This window comes from Hemitrygon akajei, chromosome 7, assembly GCF_048418815.1.
Source record: "Hemitrygon akajei chromosome 7, sHemAka1.3, whole genome shotgun sequence".
NCBI lineage: Eukaryota > Metazoa > Chordata > Chondrichthyes > Myliobatiformes > Dasyatidae > Hemitrygon > Hemitrygon akajei.
Genome location: NC_133130.1, coordinates 119,793,396 through 119,811,370, shown reverse-complemented (window position 1 = coordinate 119,811,370; position 17,975 = coordinate 119,793,396).

The following is a 17,975-nucleotide window of genomic DNA, read 5'->3' as shown; positions in this document are numbered from 1 at the left end:
TCATCACCGTTTCCTTCCTAATGTCAATCTGTTTCATTTCCTCTGTTACCTTATGTCTTTGGCCCATCCATACATTTGGGAGATTGCTTGTGTCTTCCCTAGTGAAGACAGATCTAAAGTACTTATTAAATTCTCCTGCCATTTCTCTGTTTCCTATAACAATTTCACCCAATTCATTCTTCAAGGGCCTAACACTGTTCTTAACGATCTTCTTTCTCTTCACATACCTAAAAAAGCTTTTGCTATCCTCCTTTATATTCCTGGCTAGCTTGCGTTCGTACCTCATTTTTTCTCCCCATATTGCCTTTTTAGTTAAGTTCTGTTGTTCCTTAAAAATTTCCCAATTATCTGTCTTCCCACTCACCTTAGCTCTGTCATACTTCTTTTTTTTTTAATGCTATGCAATCTCTGACTTCCTTTGTCAACCACTGTGGCTCCCTTCCCCCCTTTGAATCTTTCCTTCTCCGAGGGATGAACTGATTTTGCACCTTGTGCATTATTCCCAAGAATACCTGCCATTGCTGTTCCACTGTCTTTTCTGCCAAGATATCCGTCCATTTAACTTTGGCCAGCTCCTCCCTCATGGCTCCATAGTCTCCTTTGTTCAGCTGCAACACTGACACCTCCGATCTGCCCTTATCCTTCTCAAATTGCAGATAAAAACTTACCATATTATGGTCACTACCTCCTAATGGCTCTACTTCAAGATCGCTTATCAAATCCTGTTCATTACACAACAATACTGTAGATACTGTATATACAGAAAATTTGAGGGCTCCTGAGCGACTGGGACTGAGCTGCCTGGGACACATGTTAACCCATGACCCCGTTTCAGATCTGTCTCCACGAAGACAGCTTCATTGCATTCACGATGATGTGGAGGTGGTGTAATAGCTCCTTTTTGTCCTGAAGAAAGACACAACGGATAAAAGCCAGCTCCAACAAAATCCTGGCCTTAGTAGTGTTGTTTGTCATTGGGGAAGTCTTTATCCAGCTGGTGACAATATCCATAATAAACAGGATATATTTCAGTCGCTAAGGATGGAGGTAAAGGCCCAAAATTTCCGATCTCATGGTCCTTCTGCCGGGCGTGTGTAGCTTAAAATTGTGATTCTAGCCAATTTATCTCAGTTATATCGGACACAAATCAAAAAATTCTTATTATAATAATTAACCTCTAGTCGCGTTTATGGCCACCAGTACAAATTGTTGAACAGTGTTATAGAGGAAGAAGCTGACTGACTGTCAGAGAGAATGATCACTGCAAATATGACAGTATCTCCATTCCTTGTAGCATGCTGACCACAGTGCCCACTAAGTTGGTCCCAATTTACTGTGACGGGCTCATAGCCCTCCAGCCCAACAGCTTCGTAAATGATAATATTGATCCGGCCACATTCACTCGCTCCGCAGGTCACTCCACATAGTCATCAACCTCTGTATGAAAACTCATGCCCTTTTAAAACTTTCTCTCCTAAATCTGTTTCCCTAGTTTTGGTCTCCCCTGAACTTGAGTACAGACTGTTAAAATTGATCTGATTACTGATACTAATAAAATAGTTGTTTATTCTCCTACATTCCAAAGAGTAAATTCTTAGCCTAGCCATTGTCGCCTTGTAGCTCAGGCACTTAGTTCTGGCAACATAATCGTAAACATTCTCTGCTCAATTTCCTGTTTAAACATAACCGTTCGCTTTGTGGGACAGAATCTACCCATAGTTCTCCAAGCACAACCTCACCAAATTCAATCGCAGATCATGTACCAATATCTGTAATCAATATCCTGGACAATGATTTAGCCGGTGAGCTAAACAGCTTTCTCCCCATCCTGTAATACTCGGGCCCTCTTTTCCATTATGGTACGTAGTGCCCTAAAACACATACCATCAGTCGTTGGCGCATTCACAGACTATGTCAAGAGTCCTTTGTAAGCACACATAACACTTACGGCTCAGCTCAAACATTTTGGATTGAGGAGGTGGATATCAATATCAGGAAAGTTGAAGTCACGAATGATAATAACATTGTTATATTTTCATCTTTCCAATAGCTGCGAAGGTTCCTGCTTCTTGCTGTCCAATGACCATTGGGGGGTTTGTAGGATATGCCCAGAGTGATTGCTACATTCCTGATGTTGTCTTTCACCCTCTGCAAATCTCTACATATTCCCTCCATGATGTTCTCTGTTTCTACATCTGTGATACCATCCCTGATTAGCAATAACATTTATCCCCCTTTCACCTCCCTCCATATGCATTTTGAAACAATTAAACCCCGAAATATCAAACAGACAATCCTGCCCTTGTAACAGTCCAGTCTGTGTAATGGCAATAATAATTATCCACGTTTTGAGTTACTCTTATTCTTAATACTTTTTGTGTTAAAAGAAACACATTTCAAACCTTCCAACTGACTACATCATGCCATGTCCATCGGGTCAACCACCATATGTGGCAACAAATTCCAAAGATCAGACCCCCTTTTGCAGTAGATTTTTTTTCCATCTCTGTTCGAAAGGGAAGCTTCTTTATTCTGAGGATGTATTCAAACATTCCAGAGTTTCCCTCTAATGAAAATATGATCTCCATGCCCAATGTATCCAGGCTTTTCAGCATTCTGAGGTTTAAGTAGCCTACACACCATCTTCCCTCTTCCTTTGTAATTACCAAGTCGGTGTAATGGCGATAGCATGTGCTATCCATGTACTGGACCATGTTTTAAATGACCCTTATTCTTAATACCTTCTGTATTAAAGGAAACATATTTCAACCTATCCAGCAGACTACATAATGCCCCATCCATAATTTCAACCACCATCTGTGGCAACGAATTCCGCTTTGGGAGGTACCAAACACCATCCCTCCGAATTACATGGAATACAGGCCCAAGGCTATCATATTTTCCTTATGCTGAAAACCTATCATTCCTGAGACACTCTTCTAAACCTTGTCAGCAACAATGCCATTGAACACATTTCCAGGAATAAGATCTGGATTGGTACCAACATAATTTACTGGGAAAAGCTACGTTTTTCTTCTATTCTACGAACTACCACAAATAGAGTATGGGTGCACATGTCCATTTCCAGGAGTCTTAAACCATTCCAGGGTGAAAGTAATAAAAAAGAAACTAGAATAACTAGAAACACTAAAAACACTCAGCAAGTAAGGAACAGCCATGGGAAAAGGACAAAAAATAACGATTCAGGCTCACATTTCCAGGGAATGGCTTTATCGTGCCATTCGGTCATGTGCTATCATGAGAGGTTGGGCAAACAAAAGTTGCTTTCCTTGAAGCGGCGGAGCTAAGGGGAGTCCTGATAGAGGTTTATTAGACTATGTGAGGCATAGATATGGTAGACAGGGAATAATGTTTCCTCCGGTAAAAAGGGCATTGCAAAGGGCATGCATTGAAGATGAAAGGGGATAGCCTCAAAAATAATGTGAGGAGTATTTTGTTTTTGATTCAGAGTAATGGATAGCTGCAATGTGTTGCCTGGTATGGTGCTGAAGACAAATAGCTCAGAGTATTTTAAGAAACGTTTCGATAGGCACGTGACTATCAGGAAGTTGGAGGGATATGACGATCGTATATGTCTTTTTTCTGGAGTGGGGGATTGATTTACTTCCAACTGGTTCGTCACAATGTTACAGGCAGAAGGGCTTGTTGCTGTGCTGTACCGTTCTACGTTCTGTGTCCTGCCTCCGACATCTTGAGATTCTGTTTGATTTCCACTGGCTGACAGACTGCTGTCAGGAAAGCGAAATTTTTCAAACTCTAGTTTGAACACTGAACCCTCCACTCCTGGTCCATTTGTAAAATTGCAATACGGAACAGCCCATTTATCAACGTGAGGGGTGGAAAGGGAACTAGTTCTCTGTTCTGCTTCCCAGAGTAACTCCACAACCAAATATCTAATCTCAGAACAGAAGTACTCGCTGAGCACCTCATGAACCCTGGTAGCTTGTAACAGGGTTCCATTTTATCTGAGTCAGAAATATGTGATATCGCACAGCCCAACCAAACAGAGTCACAGCCTGCACAGAGAGCCTTGCACAGTGTCCCCTCTTCTCACATTGGGTGGAGTCATCAGGGATTGCTCACAGCCAATATCCAGCCACGGAAAACTGCTGCTTCATTGCGGAAGGAGGAACGTGGGTGACAAAGAGAGCGGGGAGACATTTTAGTTTGTGACCACAGTTAAATCGATCACATTCGGCATTATTTTATTGTTTCATTGTTGAGTGAGAACTATCCCAGTGTACATTCCCGCCGTATTTCCTGTACTTTAATAGGACCAAAATTATTTTCATATAATATTCAGAATAAAGCACTGGAAGCGCAAAATAGCATATTATTATGTTTTGATGCACAAATATGGACTAATTGTAACATGGTTGTCACATCCTGAACAGATTTGCCTAAATGCAGTCACTACATTCGTTAGTTATGTCTTCATTCCAACAAAGATATCATGCATTCCGTACCATAAAGGCTCAAAACAGCCTCGCCACCGCCCCAGCTGCTGAGGCCATGCTCTCTCTGTTAGGGGGTGGGTGGGGGAGTTACCAGAAACCGATAACAATGTTTCACATTCCTTGCAGCTCAGCCAGACAGTCATCGTGCCAGAAGAAAGAGACACAACACAAATAACCGAAAAAGGAAGCACAAACTCAGCCTCACATGCTCTGAGTTTCATTATGACAGACATGAACACTGAACACTCAGACATATTGTAATTGTGAAACTAAGATTCCAGTGGTTATTTTTACCCTGCCTCGAGGAACATTCAGCAAATCTAATGGTAGTTCCAGCTTTACAGATCCTTCAGAATTTCAGAAGCTGGTCCAAATTCAAAACACATTGCTGGATACGAACTGTCTGCTCCAACAGTGGATTATAGGATTTTTGAAAAGGTCTTCACACAATACATTGTGTTGATAACCATGATGTTTCCTTCTTTGCTCAATTAATTAATTAAAATTTTATCATTCCCTGTGTCTTCCAATGAGGTAGAAATACAGGCCGAGATCAGTCCTTGGATGACATGCTGGAGGAGAAGCTCCCTAGATACAATGGAATGGATTGTGATGTTGTGCGCTCTGATCATAGTCTGTTCGACTGATGATAACATTTTCTCCCGGTCAACTCTGTTTAGACTTCTCAGCATTTGTCACATTTTATTGAGGTCCCTGCTCACAGCGGTCCTTTTCATTCCTCAATTTATCCCTCTGCCTCTCCCTCAAACCTTACCCCACAATTCCCCATTTGCACTGCCCCTTCAATCCTTTTTTTTCAACAGAATGGTCCCGATATTGGTACCGGAGACCCTGATTTACGGTAGCCGTGGTCTCCAGCATTGCCTGCACACAAAGCACGGGAGTGAAGAAGGAAAGAGAGTGGAAAGAGGATGGAGGGACGGGGAATGTGAGAGAAAGGAGGAAAGAGGAGTGAGCAGCGATAGTGGAAGAGACAGTGACAATGGGAAGGTATATGAATATACCTTCATAATCTGTTCAAAATAATATGAACGGATTCTTTTAAAGACCTTTACTAATGGCTCCACAATCTCTTCAGTAACCTCTTTGCGTCTATCTTCTGTTCCAAGTGACTAGTTTATCTTCAGCCCATTCAGAGACCCAGGAACCTGCTCCTTCGTAGTGACGACTTCACACACTTCTCTCCTCTGACACTATCAGCACTGACAGAGAGCACCAAGTGAACAGCGTCCTTTACCCATCACTAGGGACACAGAGAGCATGCAGTAAATACAGTACTTATACAACACCACAATGCCATAGAGCACGCAGGAAGCACAGCGTTTACACATCACAGCAATGACAGCACACTGCAAACACAGGCCTTACAGATCACCTCTGAGACAGAGAGCATGCAATGAACATCGACATAGCAACACAAGCGGAGCAAATGCTGTTCTTGCACATCAACAAACTAGAGGGAGTATTCAAGGACACTTTAACCTCTTACTGCTATGGGCGGAAGCTACCACTTACTACAAAAATGCAACAATTATACCAGTACCTACGAAGAATAAAGTGAGCTGCCTTAATAACTATCGCCCAGTTGCACTCATAGTTACAATGATTAAATTCTTTGAGATGTTGGTCATGACTAGACTGAACTCCTGTCTTAGTAAGGACCTGGACCCATTGCATTATGCCTATCACCACAACAGGTCAACGGTAGATGAAATCTCATTGGCTCTTCACACGGCTTCGGATCACCTAGACAACCAAAACATCTGTGTCAGGATGCGGTTTATTGAATATAGCTCAGCATTTAATGCCATCGTTCCCTCAATCCTGATTGAGAAGTTGCAGAACCTGGGCTTCTGTACCTTCCTGTGCAATTGGATCCTCGAAAATAGGGAAATTCGGAAAAGTTAGCCAAGTCATTGATTGCACATGCAGTCCAGGAATGAAAGGATTATCACACTAGGAACGTTTGATGGCCCGGGGTCTGTACTCGGTGTAATTTAGAAGGATGAGGTGGGATCTCACTGAAACCTTTAGAATGTTGAAAGGGTTAGACAGAGTAGATGGGGAAAGGATATTTCCCATGGTGGAAGATCTAGACGAAGAGTGCACAGCCTCAGGATAGAGGGGCACCCTTTCAAAAAAGAGATGCGGTGAAATTTCTTTAACCAAATGGTGGCGAATTTGTGGAGGTTGTTGCTACATACAGCTGTCGAGGCCAGGTCGTTTGCTGCATTCAAGGCAAAGATTGAGAGGTTCTTGATTGGACGCGGCTTCAAAGGTTATGGGAAGAAGTCTGGGAACTTGTGTTGAGGAGGGAAAAAAAGGATCAATCATGAGTGGATAGAGGGGCAGACTTGATAGGCCAGATGTCCTAATTCGGTTCCTATGTTTTATGGTCTTATGAATTTGCTGTTCTGAGATGAATTAGTATTAATTAATCCCCAAGACCATGCAAGGTCTTCCTTCGGACCTTGTGGGAAATTAGAGTGAAAACCGCAGAAGCCCCCGCAGAGAAATATAAGGTGAAGTGTCCTAATAAGGCAATTTAGCAAATTTAGCTCAGTTGAAGGATTGAGTACGTTATTGGAATGTTTTATAAGGAATGGTCATGCTATGATTTCTATCAACATGGCTCGATTAGAGGTAGTCAACATGGCAGATCATGTCTTATCTAATTATTGATAATTTTGTGGCATTTACTAAGAAGGCTTATGGTGGGGTTTTTGTCTACATTGACTTGTAGCAAAGTGATGAAGATGTGCTGCATGAAAAGCTGGGGCAAAAAGTTAAGGTGATTCACATTCTGGAAGAATCAATGGGCGAAGCAAGAGATTGGCTGTACATGCTTTTCTGTCTCACTGGGGGACTCTGTATTATGTTGTGCTGTAGGGTAGGGGGCTTGTTAATATTAATGATTTACATTATTTACAAAAATACGGTAAAGTTCACCAGCAAATTTCCAGATTATACCAGCATCTGGTTGGATGTGGATGGAATGGGCAGCGGGAAAGGCTACCAAATCTTGTAAAATGTTGAGGACCAGCTGGAAAATTGGAGGGGGGGATGTTGCAGATGGCTTTTTAATGGATATAATGGCGGGGTGTTGCACTTTGGCGGGACAGACCAAGATATGTCTAGTACAGTAAAGAGTGTGGTATCTGCAGTGTGTGACAAAGCAAATTGACATGGCAATATAAATCCATAATTCCTTGCAAGGGGCATGAAAGTTCGCTATGGCTACAAAGATACGTTTGGGCATATTGGCCTTAATGAACCAGGGTATTGAGAAGAGTAGTTGGGATGTTAATGCTAAAGGTGCAAAAGACATAGTGAATTCAAATTTGCACAACGGTTTGCAGTTCTGATCGGTTACTTACAGGAAAGATATCAACAAGCTTAAAAGAGTGGAAAGAAAATTACAAGTATGTTGCTGGTATTTAAGAAACCCTGTATGAGAGATGCATTGAAGAGGTTATGGCATCATTGTTCAAAATAAAGGAACTCAGACTTGCCTAGGTTCACCACATTGTCATGCAGATCATTTCGCACTCCAGTAGTCACACACCTCAAGTCAGAGAGTCAAACTCTCTCTAGCGCCTCCCACAAAGCTGATGTCTGTTCTGATTTATTACGTAAACTTGAAAGCCGAGCAACTGAACCTCCAACCTCCATGCACGATTTTGTCAAATGCAGCTAACATCCATGTAGACAACATACGCTGCATTGCTAAAGTCATTGCTAAAATAATTGTTAACGTCCATGCGGACAACATACGCTGCCTTGCCTTCCTCCACTCCCTCATATCTTCCCCTAAGAGTCTATATGATTAGTTATACATGATCTCCACACACGTAATCATGATGCCTATCCTTACTCAGTTCATGTCTATTGAACGTCTAAAATGTCCTTCACTTGGTGCACCATAAATAACTTTCCCATACTCTATGTCAAACTCACTGGTCTATAATTTATCCTTAAAATCTTTCATAAATAGCGGAACAACATTGGCTATACCAATCCTGTGTTACCATTCCTGCCGGGCACATTTAGATTTGTAGCCTCGACGTTTCGCTTTTAACGGCCTCAGAACTACCAAGTACAGCCAGTCCAAATCCACACTTGCCAGATCATTTCTGACACCATCACAGTTGGTCTTCTTCCAATATAGAATCTCAACCCGTGGACCCAACCAATCTTTTTGCGTATTTCATTTGTAAATAATCACATTGTCATCTGGAAATGCAAAGTGTTCCCCTACACAAACTTTTGTCACCCACCCTGTCTCATTCTGTAACAGAATATTAGGTATCCCACACACCCTTGTTGAAAAGTCTCTGTAATGATTAAGCGATCGTTCGGAAACACATTTGACAACTGTCACATTCTATCACATCTCGTCCTTTTACAGTATCGGTGTCTCAGTTAATATGTTGAAATTTAAAATCACTTACTATTTCAACCTTAAGTTTTTGCAACTGTTCGTGATCTCCATACAAATTTGCTCCTCTAAATCCCACACACTGTAGGGTGATCTGTAGTATAGGCCCATTGATGTTGTCGTACTTTTCTTATTTCTCAGTTTTCCCCATAATGCATCACTAGAAGCGTTCAGCAATCTGTCCTAACTATGCACTGCAGTAACATTTTTCTTTACCCGTAACGCTGCCCTACTCCCTTTAATCCCTCCCGTTCTGTTGTACCTAAACCCCGAATTTTGAGCAGGCCATCTTTTCCCTGTTGTAATCAATTCTCTCTAATGGCTACACATCATAATTCCAGGCGATGTTCCGTGCCCTGAGCTCATCCACCTTTCCTGCGATACATTTTGCATTGAAGTTACTGTAGATCAGGACACTAGCCGCACGATACTCAATCTTTTGATTTTTGACTTTGTCTGATGTCTGACGAAGAACTGCCTTCAGAAGCTCTTCACTCTCTGTCCTCGCACTCTGATTCCCATTCTCCTGCAACTCTATGTTAAACCCTATCGTGCAGTAGTAGAAAAACTTTGGCCCAGGATATTAAACCCCTTCCAGTTCAGGTGCAAACCGCCAGATCAGTGGAGATCCCAACTTCCTTGGAAGAGAGCGCAATGTTCCAAATATATATTTGTTCTTCCTGCTGCAGCGACGTCTCAGTCATGTGTTGAACTGTATAATTTTCTTAACTGGAGGCTGACGAGCCTGAGGCACTGTTAGCAGTTCTGAGATCACAACCATGGAGGTCCTGCCATTTAACCTAGCACCTGACCCTGCTGAACCTTCTTAGCAAGGAGTAACTATGACATTGGTAACTACATGGACCATGATCTCTAACTATTCTCGGTCTTACTTTAGAATGCCCAGGATTCTATCTGAAATGACCCGGACTCAGGTAACATACCATCGAAAAATCTCGCTCTCATCCATCGAAGATCCTTTCTGTTCCCCTATCTAAAGAAACACCTACCAATACACTCCGCCTCTTCACTCCCTTTCCCTTCAGAATTGCAGTCAGTTTCAATGACAGAGACATGTCCACTGTGACTTTGCTCTGCTGGAGCACCTTTCAACAGATAGTACGCTGATATAGCTGTTTCTGAGGGCATTAGCCACAGGTGTTATCTGCACAGGCTGGATAAACCCCTTCTCATTAGTAACCTCACTCAATTTCCTGTGTCCTCCATCTTGAATGCAACTACTTATCTAAATGGCATTGAGATTGATCCGGAGTTGTTACCAACTTCATTAAAACCTCTGTGGAGGCGTATGTGCCTACTGTACTTACTTGCTGTACACTCCTAAACCAAAAGCTGTGGCTGAACCAGAAAGTATGTCGTCTGTGGAAGGCTCGATCTGTGGCAACCCAGCCCTGTGCCAGAAAATCAGGTAGAATAGCTGATGACTATTCCAAAGGTGAAGCGGCAATTTCGAACGAGGTTGGAGAAGACAATCTCGGATGTATGGCAACTATGGCAGGGTTTGAAGACATTACTTCCAACAAAGCGAAACCAAACAGCATGAATGGCAGTGATGCTTCATTACCAGAAGAACTCAATGCCTTCTGTGCCGGCTTTGAAAGGGGGAATATAACCTCAGCTGTGAGGATCCCTGCTGCACTCGATGACCCTGTCTCAGTGGTCGAAATTAGGCTGTTTTTAAAGTGAGTGAACCCTCGGAAGGCGGAATGTCTCGATGGAGTACCTGGGAAGCCTCTGCAAACGTGTGCCAAACAACTGGACAGAGCATTCAAGGACATTTTTAACCTCTCACTGCTATGGGCGGGAGTTACCACTTGCTTCATAAAGGCAACAATCATACCAGTGCCCAAGAAAAATAATATGGGCTGCCTTAATGACAATCGCCCGATGCCATTCACACCTAGAGAGAAGAAATGCTTTCATAGGTTGGTCATGACTAGACTGAACTCCTGCCTCAGTAAGAACACAGACCCATTGCAATTTGCCTATCACCACAATAGGTCAACGGTAGATGCAATCTCAATGGCTTTTCACACGGTTTTGGATCACCTAGACTAGGGGTGTCAAACTCATTTTAGGTCACGGGCCGGATTGAGCAAAATGCAGCTTCATGCGGGCCGGATCAGTCGGACGCGTGCGAACGCAGCTTTCGTTGCCTCCGTTTTTTCAGCCTGCTCTCATGTGTCTCAGTCTCTGCTATAACTACAAAGTGTTTCACTTTACAAATTCCGTTTCTTATGAAGAAGACTGCCGAGCAAGACTGCCGAATAAACACTAAAAACCCTGAAAACCTGGTACCTGAATAAACTCAGCATTAGCCATATCATACGCCATAGGCGCTTCGATTACTGGGGCCAGCTTTAATAGTAATTAGATATTATCTCGCGGGCCAAAGATAATTCCACCGCGGGCCGGATTTGGCCCGCGGGCCTTGAGTTTGACATATATGACCTAGACAATACAAACATCTATGTCAGGATGTTGTTAATCAACTATAGCTCAGCATTTAATGCCATCATTTACTCAATTCTGATTGAGAATTTGCAGAACCTGGGCTTCTGTACCTCCATCTGTATTGGGATCCACGACCTCCTAACCGGGTTATCTGCCGATTGTTGATAACATCTCCTCCTCGTTGACAATCATCACTGGTATACCTCAGTGGTGTGTTCTTAGTCCACTGTTCTACTGTCTGTATACCAATGACTGTGTGCTTAGGCATAGCTCAAGAACCATCTATAAAGTTGCTGAAGATACTAACGTTGTTGGTAGAATCTTAGATGGTGACGACAGGGCATACAGGAGAGAGATATGCCAAATAATGGAGTGGTGTTGCATCAACAACCTGGCACTCAACTTCAGTAAGACGAATGAAATGATTGTGGACTTCAGGAAGGGTGGGATGAAGGAACACATACCAATCCTGATAAAGAGATCAGAAGCGTAGAGAGTGAGCAGTTTCAAGTTCGTTGGTATCAAGATTCCTGAAGACCTACCGTGGTCCTAACGTACTGACGCAGTTATAACAAAAAGCAAGACAGCCATTATATTTCATTAGGAGTTGAAGAGATTTGGTACGTCGACAATACACTCAAAAACTTCTATAGCTGTACCGTAGAGAGCATTTTGACAGCCTGCATCACTGTCTGGTATCGGGGGGGGGGGGGGGCGTTGGGGATGGTGGTGGTGACGGAACGTACCAATAGAAGCTGCAGTCGCTTGCAAATTTAGTTGGCTACAGCTTGGGTACTAGCCTACAAAGAAACCAGGACATCTTCAAGCAGCCTTGTCTCAGAGAGGCACCGTCCATTATTAAGGACCTCAAGCAGCCACGGTATACCATTCTTTCAACGTTACCATCAGGCAGGAGGCACAGAAGCCCAAAGGCACACACTCAGTGATTCAGGAAGAGCTTCTTTCCCTCTACCATTCAATTTCTAAATGCATATTGAACCCTTGGACACTGTCTCAATTTTTATGTATATTACCTCTGTTTACACACTATTTTTAATCTATTCAATATACGAATACTGTAATTGATGCACCAATTTTATGATTATTATTTTTTCTTCTATATTATGTATTACATTGAACTGCTGCTACTAAGTTAAGAAATTTCACGACATATGCCTGTGATGATAAATCTAATTCTGATTCTGATTCTGGTTCTGATTTCATCCAGTTCCAATTTCTAATGCGGATTCTTAGAAGCTGCATCTGGATGCACCTCACAGAGCTGCATTCTTCACGGACAGTGGAGATCCGTCTGCCTTCCTATATCCTGCAAGACTATCCTGCCTGACGTCTTTACTGTTGCAACTGTGCAAATATAAATAGGGGGGTATATCTCTACATACGTTTTTATGCCCTTCTCTTACAGGAAGCCTCGAAAAGCCAGAAGCTCAAAATTACCACTGTAGCTCCGTCCATTCCAGCGATGACTTGTCCTCTTGCCCCAGCCTTGCATTAATTTGTTCTTGCTAATCAATCCTGAATGCTGATTGGCCAGTTTTCAAAGCTCCAAAAGTGCTGCAAGTCGCAACCTTTTCGAGTTGAATGGCGAATCTGTGTTAATTACGTCATCTCTGGTTTGTGATATCTCCAATTGGCTGGAGCTTAAAGCTCTTTAACCCATCTTCATAGCCAAACATTACCACTTTTAAATTCATTGTAACCTTTTACAATATCAACCGAACTCCTTAATTTAATATCAAACTTGTTAATCGTCCTCTGTACATTTATATACAACACAATGACATGAATAATGTGATCTCAAAACCGATTTGGAAATCTACTCTTCACAGACTACCTTTCTCAAAAACCAACTATAATCATTCTCCTTTGCTTCCTGGATTGATTCAATTCTGAATCTACTTCTCTAGCTGTCTGTGAATCCCATGTGACCTAATCTTCCAGATCAACTGGATGCTTCCAGTATTTTCTGGCTTCACTTTAAATTCACTGGAACAACAGTTTTATTTTAATTTCGTTATTTTTATTTTAATGCATCTTTTCCTCCCTCTATTATTCTGTTGCTGTGGTAAACTATGTATACCTGTCTGGACACGCCCCCTGCTGACTGCTCTTCTGGCTCCTCCCACAGACCCCTGTATAAAGGCGATTGGAGGCACTGCTCCTCCCTTAGTCTCCAAAATGTTGTGCTCCGTTTTGCTGCTAATAAAAGCCTATCGTTCACCTCCCATCTCCGAGAGTTATTGATGGTGCATCAATTTTATTAGCAGCAATTTTAAAACATGGAGAGCATTTTATGACCAGACAGATTGGATCTCGACCCACAATCCCAGGAAGCCGGTGACGCTTTCGAACTCTGGCTAGCATGCTTCGAATCGTACCTGGAGGAGATTCATGTGACCGACCCTGCCACGAAGCACAGGGTTCTCCTCTCCAGAGTCAGTGCAAGGGTCTAATCCATGATCAGGGACCAAACGGACTACCAGGGTGCGATGTATGCCCTCAAAAGACAATACCGACGACCGGTGAACACCGTCTACGCAAGACATCGCTTAGCTACATGGGGGCAGCGGGCCGGAGAGTCGAGCGCTGAGTTTGTCTGGGCCCTACAGACACTCGTGCGGGCCCGCGACTGCAGGGGACTGACGGCAGAACAGCATGCGGAGCTGCTAGTAAGAGACGCTTTTGTTACCGGGATCAGGTCAGTGTACGAGCGCCAGCGGCTGCTGGAACAAGCCGATCTTACCTTACATTCGCCGATCGAGCTGGCCGACACGCTGGAGGCCGCTCTGCACGATGCTGACGCATTCCAGGGACGTGATCTCCCGCCGGTCCCGTAGACGCTGCAGACCCCGCAACCCGCCGGCGAGTCGACCATGGCTGCTGCCAGTTGCAAGTCCGCTCAGTGTTACTTCTGTGGACTCGAAAAGAAAGCCCGAAAGCGCTGCCCGGCTCAAGAAGCTACCTGCTCCAGCTGCGGAAAGAAGGGCCACTTTGCCAAGGCCTGTAGGTCCAAACCACGAGCGGCGTCGAGCAGCGCCGCGTGCGAGGCATGGGGGTCGCCAACTTGGTCTCTGCCATCTTGCCTGCCTGCCTCGTGTGAGGCATGGGGGCAGCCATCTTGGTCACCACCATCTTGTCTGCCCGCCGCGTGCAAGGCATGGGGGCGGCCATCTTTGTCGGCGCTACCTCGCCCCGCCTCCGACCCACGGGTGCTTACCGGGCACCAAGACGGCGATTCAACTCTGGCCTCCGTGTCCCTCGATCAAAGCGCCCCACACCAGCTCGCAAGGTCAATGATAGACATCCTGGTGGAGGGGCACAGGACTAGCTGCCTGTTTGACATGGGCTGCACTGAGAGTTTTATTCACCCGGACACAGTGCAACGCTGCGGACTTATGACACAGCTGGTAAGCCAGAAGATAACCATGGCTTCTGGATCACATTCCACAGACATCGGGGGGGGGGGGGGGGGGAGTTGTGTAGCGACATTGGTGGTGCAGGGCACAGAATATCGGGACTTTGCGTTACTGGTCATGCCTCAACTGTGTGCCCCTGTACTATTGGGGCTCGACTTCCAGAGCCAACTGAAAAGTGTGACAATGGACTATGATGGGCTGTCAGAAATCCTCAGTTTTGTGGGAGTTCGTCATATACCCCGCTACTGACCACACACACACACACACACACACACACACACACACACACACACACACACACACACACACACACACACACACACACACACACACACACACACACACATCCCACCCAACACCATGCCAACAGCCGCGCTACTGACACCACTTGCAGCCTCTCCACCCTCAAGATCCCTCCCCCACCGCTGTTCGCCAACCCGACCCCCGACTGTAAACCTGTGGCAACTAAAAGCAGGAGGTACAGCGCGGGGGACACGGCCTTTATTAAGTCGGAGGTGCAGCGGCTGCTTAGGGAGGGGATCATTGAGCCAAGCACAAGTCCTTGGAGGGCCCAGGTGGTTGTTGTTCAGATCAGGCAGAAAAATAGGATGGTCGTGGACTATAGCCAGACCATCAATAGGTTCACGCAGCTTGACGCGTACCCCCTACCCCACATCGCAGATATGGTCAATCAGATAGCTCAGTACAAGGTGTACTCAACCATAGACCTGAAATCTGCTTACTATCAGCTCCCCATCCGCCCGAAGGACCGCCCCTACACCGCCTTCGAGGCGGGCGGCAGGCTCTATCACTTCCTACGCGTCCCCTTCGGTGTCAAGAATGGTGTCTCTGTCTTCCAGAGGGAAACTGACCGGCTGGTGGACCAGTGCCAACTGAAGACCACGTTCCCATATCTGGATAACATCACCATCTGCAGTCACGACTGGCAGGATCACGACACCAACCTCCAACGATTTTTCCAAGCGGCCAAAGCTCTTAACCTTACCTATAACAGGGACAAGTGTGTGTTCGGAACCACCCGACTTGCTATCCTTGGGTATGTCATGGAGAACGGGGTCATTGGCCCTGACCCCGACCGTATGCGCCCTATGTTGGAACTTCCTCTTCCCACCACCATCAGAGCCCTCAAACGGTGCCTGGGCTTCTTTTCCCATTACGCCCAATGTGTCCCGCACTACGCAGACAAGGCCCGCCCCCTGTGGTTCCGAACCACATTTCCCCTCTCAGCCGAGGCTCGAACGGCCTTCAGCCGCATTAAAGGGGACATTGCCAAAGCAACGATGCATGCGATGGACGTGACCATTCCCTTCCAAGTAGAGAGTGATGCCTCCGACTTTGCGCTGGCTGCTACCCTCAATCAGGCAGGAAGGCCGGTAGCATTCTTCTCTTGTACCCTTCAAGGCCTTGAAATTCGGCATTCCACAGTGGAGAAAGAAGCCCAGGCCATAGTGGAAGCTATTAGGCACTGGAGGCACGATCTCGCCGCCAAAAGGTTCACCTTGCTGACCGACCAGCGCTCAGTCGCGTTCATGTTTAGCAACCAAAAGCGGGGCAAAATCAAAAATGATAAAATTTTGAGGTGGAGAATAGAGCTCTCCACCTACAACTATGACATCCTGTACCGGCCTGGAAGGCTCAATGTGCCCCCTGATGCCCTATCCCGGGGAGCGTGTGCCAGCGCGCATTTCGACCAGCTATACGCCCTCCATGCAGATCTTTGCCACCCAGGGGTCACCCGATTTTACCATTTTGTGAAAGCCTGGAACCTGCCTTACTCCCTTGAGGAAATCAGGATGATGATCAGGGACTGTCAAGTCTGCGCTGAGTGCAAACCGCACTTCTACCGTCCTGAAAAGGCACAACTTATCAAGGCCACCCGCCCCTTTGAGCGACTGAGTTTCGACTTTAAGGGCTCCCTTCCCTCCACCGGCTGCAATGTCTACTTTCTCAACATAATCGACGAGTACTCGCAGTTCCCCTTTGCCATCCCCTGCCCCGATACCACTGCCACGTCCGTCATAAAAACCCTGCGCCAGCTCTTCACTCTGTTCGGATATCCCTGCTATATCCACAGTGGTAGAGGGTTCTCGTTTATGAGTGACGAGCTGCGCCAGTACCTGCTGGGTAGGGGCATTACTACTAGTAGGACCACGAGCTATAATCCCAGGGGGAATGGACAGGTGGAGAGGGAGAATGCCACTGTGTGGAAGGCCACACTCTTAGCCCTTAGGTCAAAGGGATTGCCGGTCTCTCGCTGGAAGGAGGTCCTCCCCGAGGCACTCCACTCCATCCGCTCCCTGTTATGCACGTCCACCAATGCCACGCCTCATGAGCGACTCTTTTCTTTTCCCAGGAACTCTGCCACTGGGACCACCCTACCGGCTTGGCTGACATCCCCAGGGCCAGTTCTGCTCCGGAAAAATGCAAGGAGCAATAAATACTCCCCGATGGTCGAGAGGGTTCACCTACTTCATGCAAACCCCCAGTATGCCTACGTGGTCTTACCTCATGGGCGGGAGGACACGGTTTCCGTCCGCGACCTGGCGCCCGCAGGAGCACCAGACCCCTACCCCGAACACTCCACGGTGACTATGAACCCCGTACCCACCGATGTATATACCCACGAGACACCGTGCACACGAAGCCCTACACAGACTGCTCATGACACTCCCATACCGGGCGTGTCGCACATGCATGGGGGATTACTGATGCCTAACGGGCTGGCACCTCAAGTCAGGCCAGAGCCAGCACAACCACCGTCACCGGTGCAATCACCACGGGTGCTACGTAGCTCGCAGCGACAGACTCGACTGCCTGATAGACTTGACCTGTAAATATACTTGTAAGAAACTTCGCCCGTGGGGACTCTCTTTTAAAACAAAGGGGGTTGAATGTGGTAAACTATGTATTCCTGTCTGGACACGCCCCTCTGCTGACTGCTCCTCTGGCTCTTCCCACAGACCCCTGTATAAAGGCGATTGGAGGCACTGCTCCTCCCTCAGTCTCCGAGATTCCGTGTTCCATTTTTCTGCTAATAAATGCCTATCGTTCACCTCCCGTCTCCGAGAGTTATTGATGGTGCATCAGTTGCATCTGCTCCTAAGG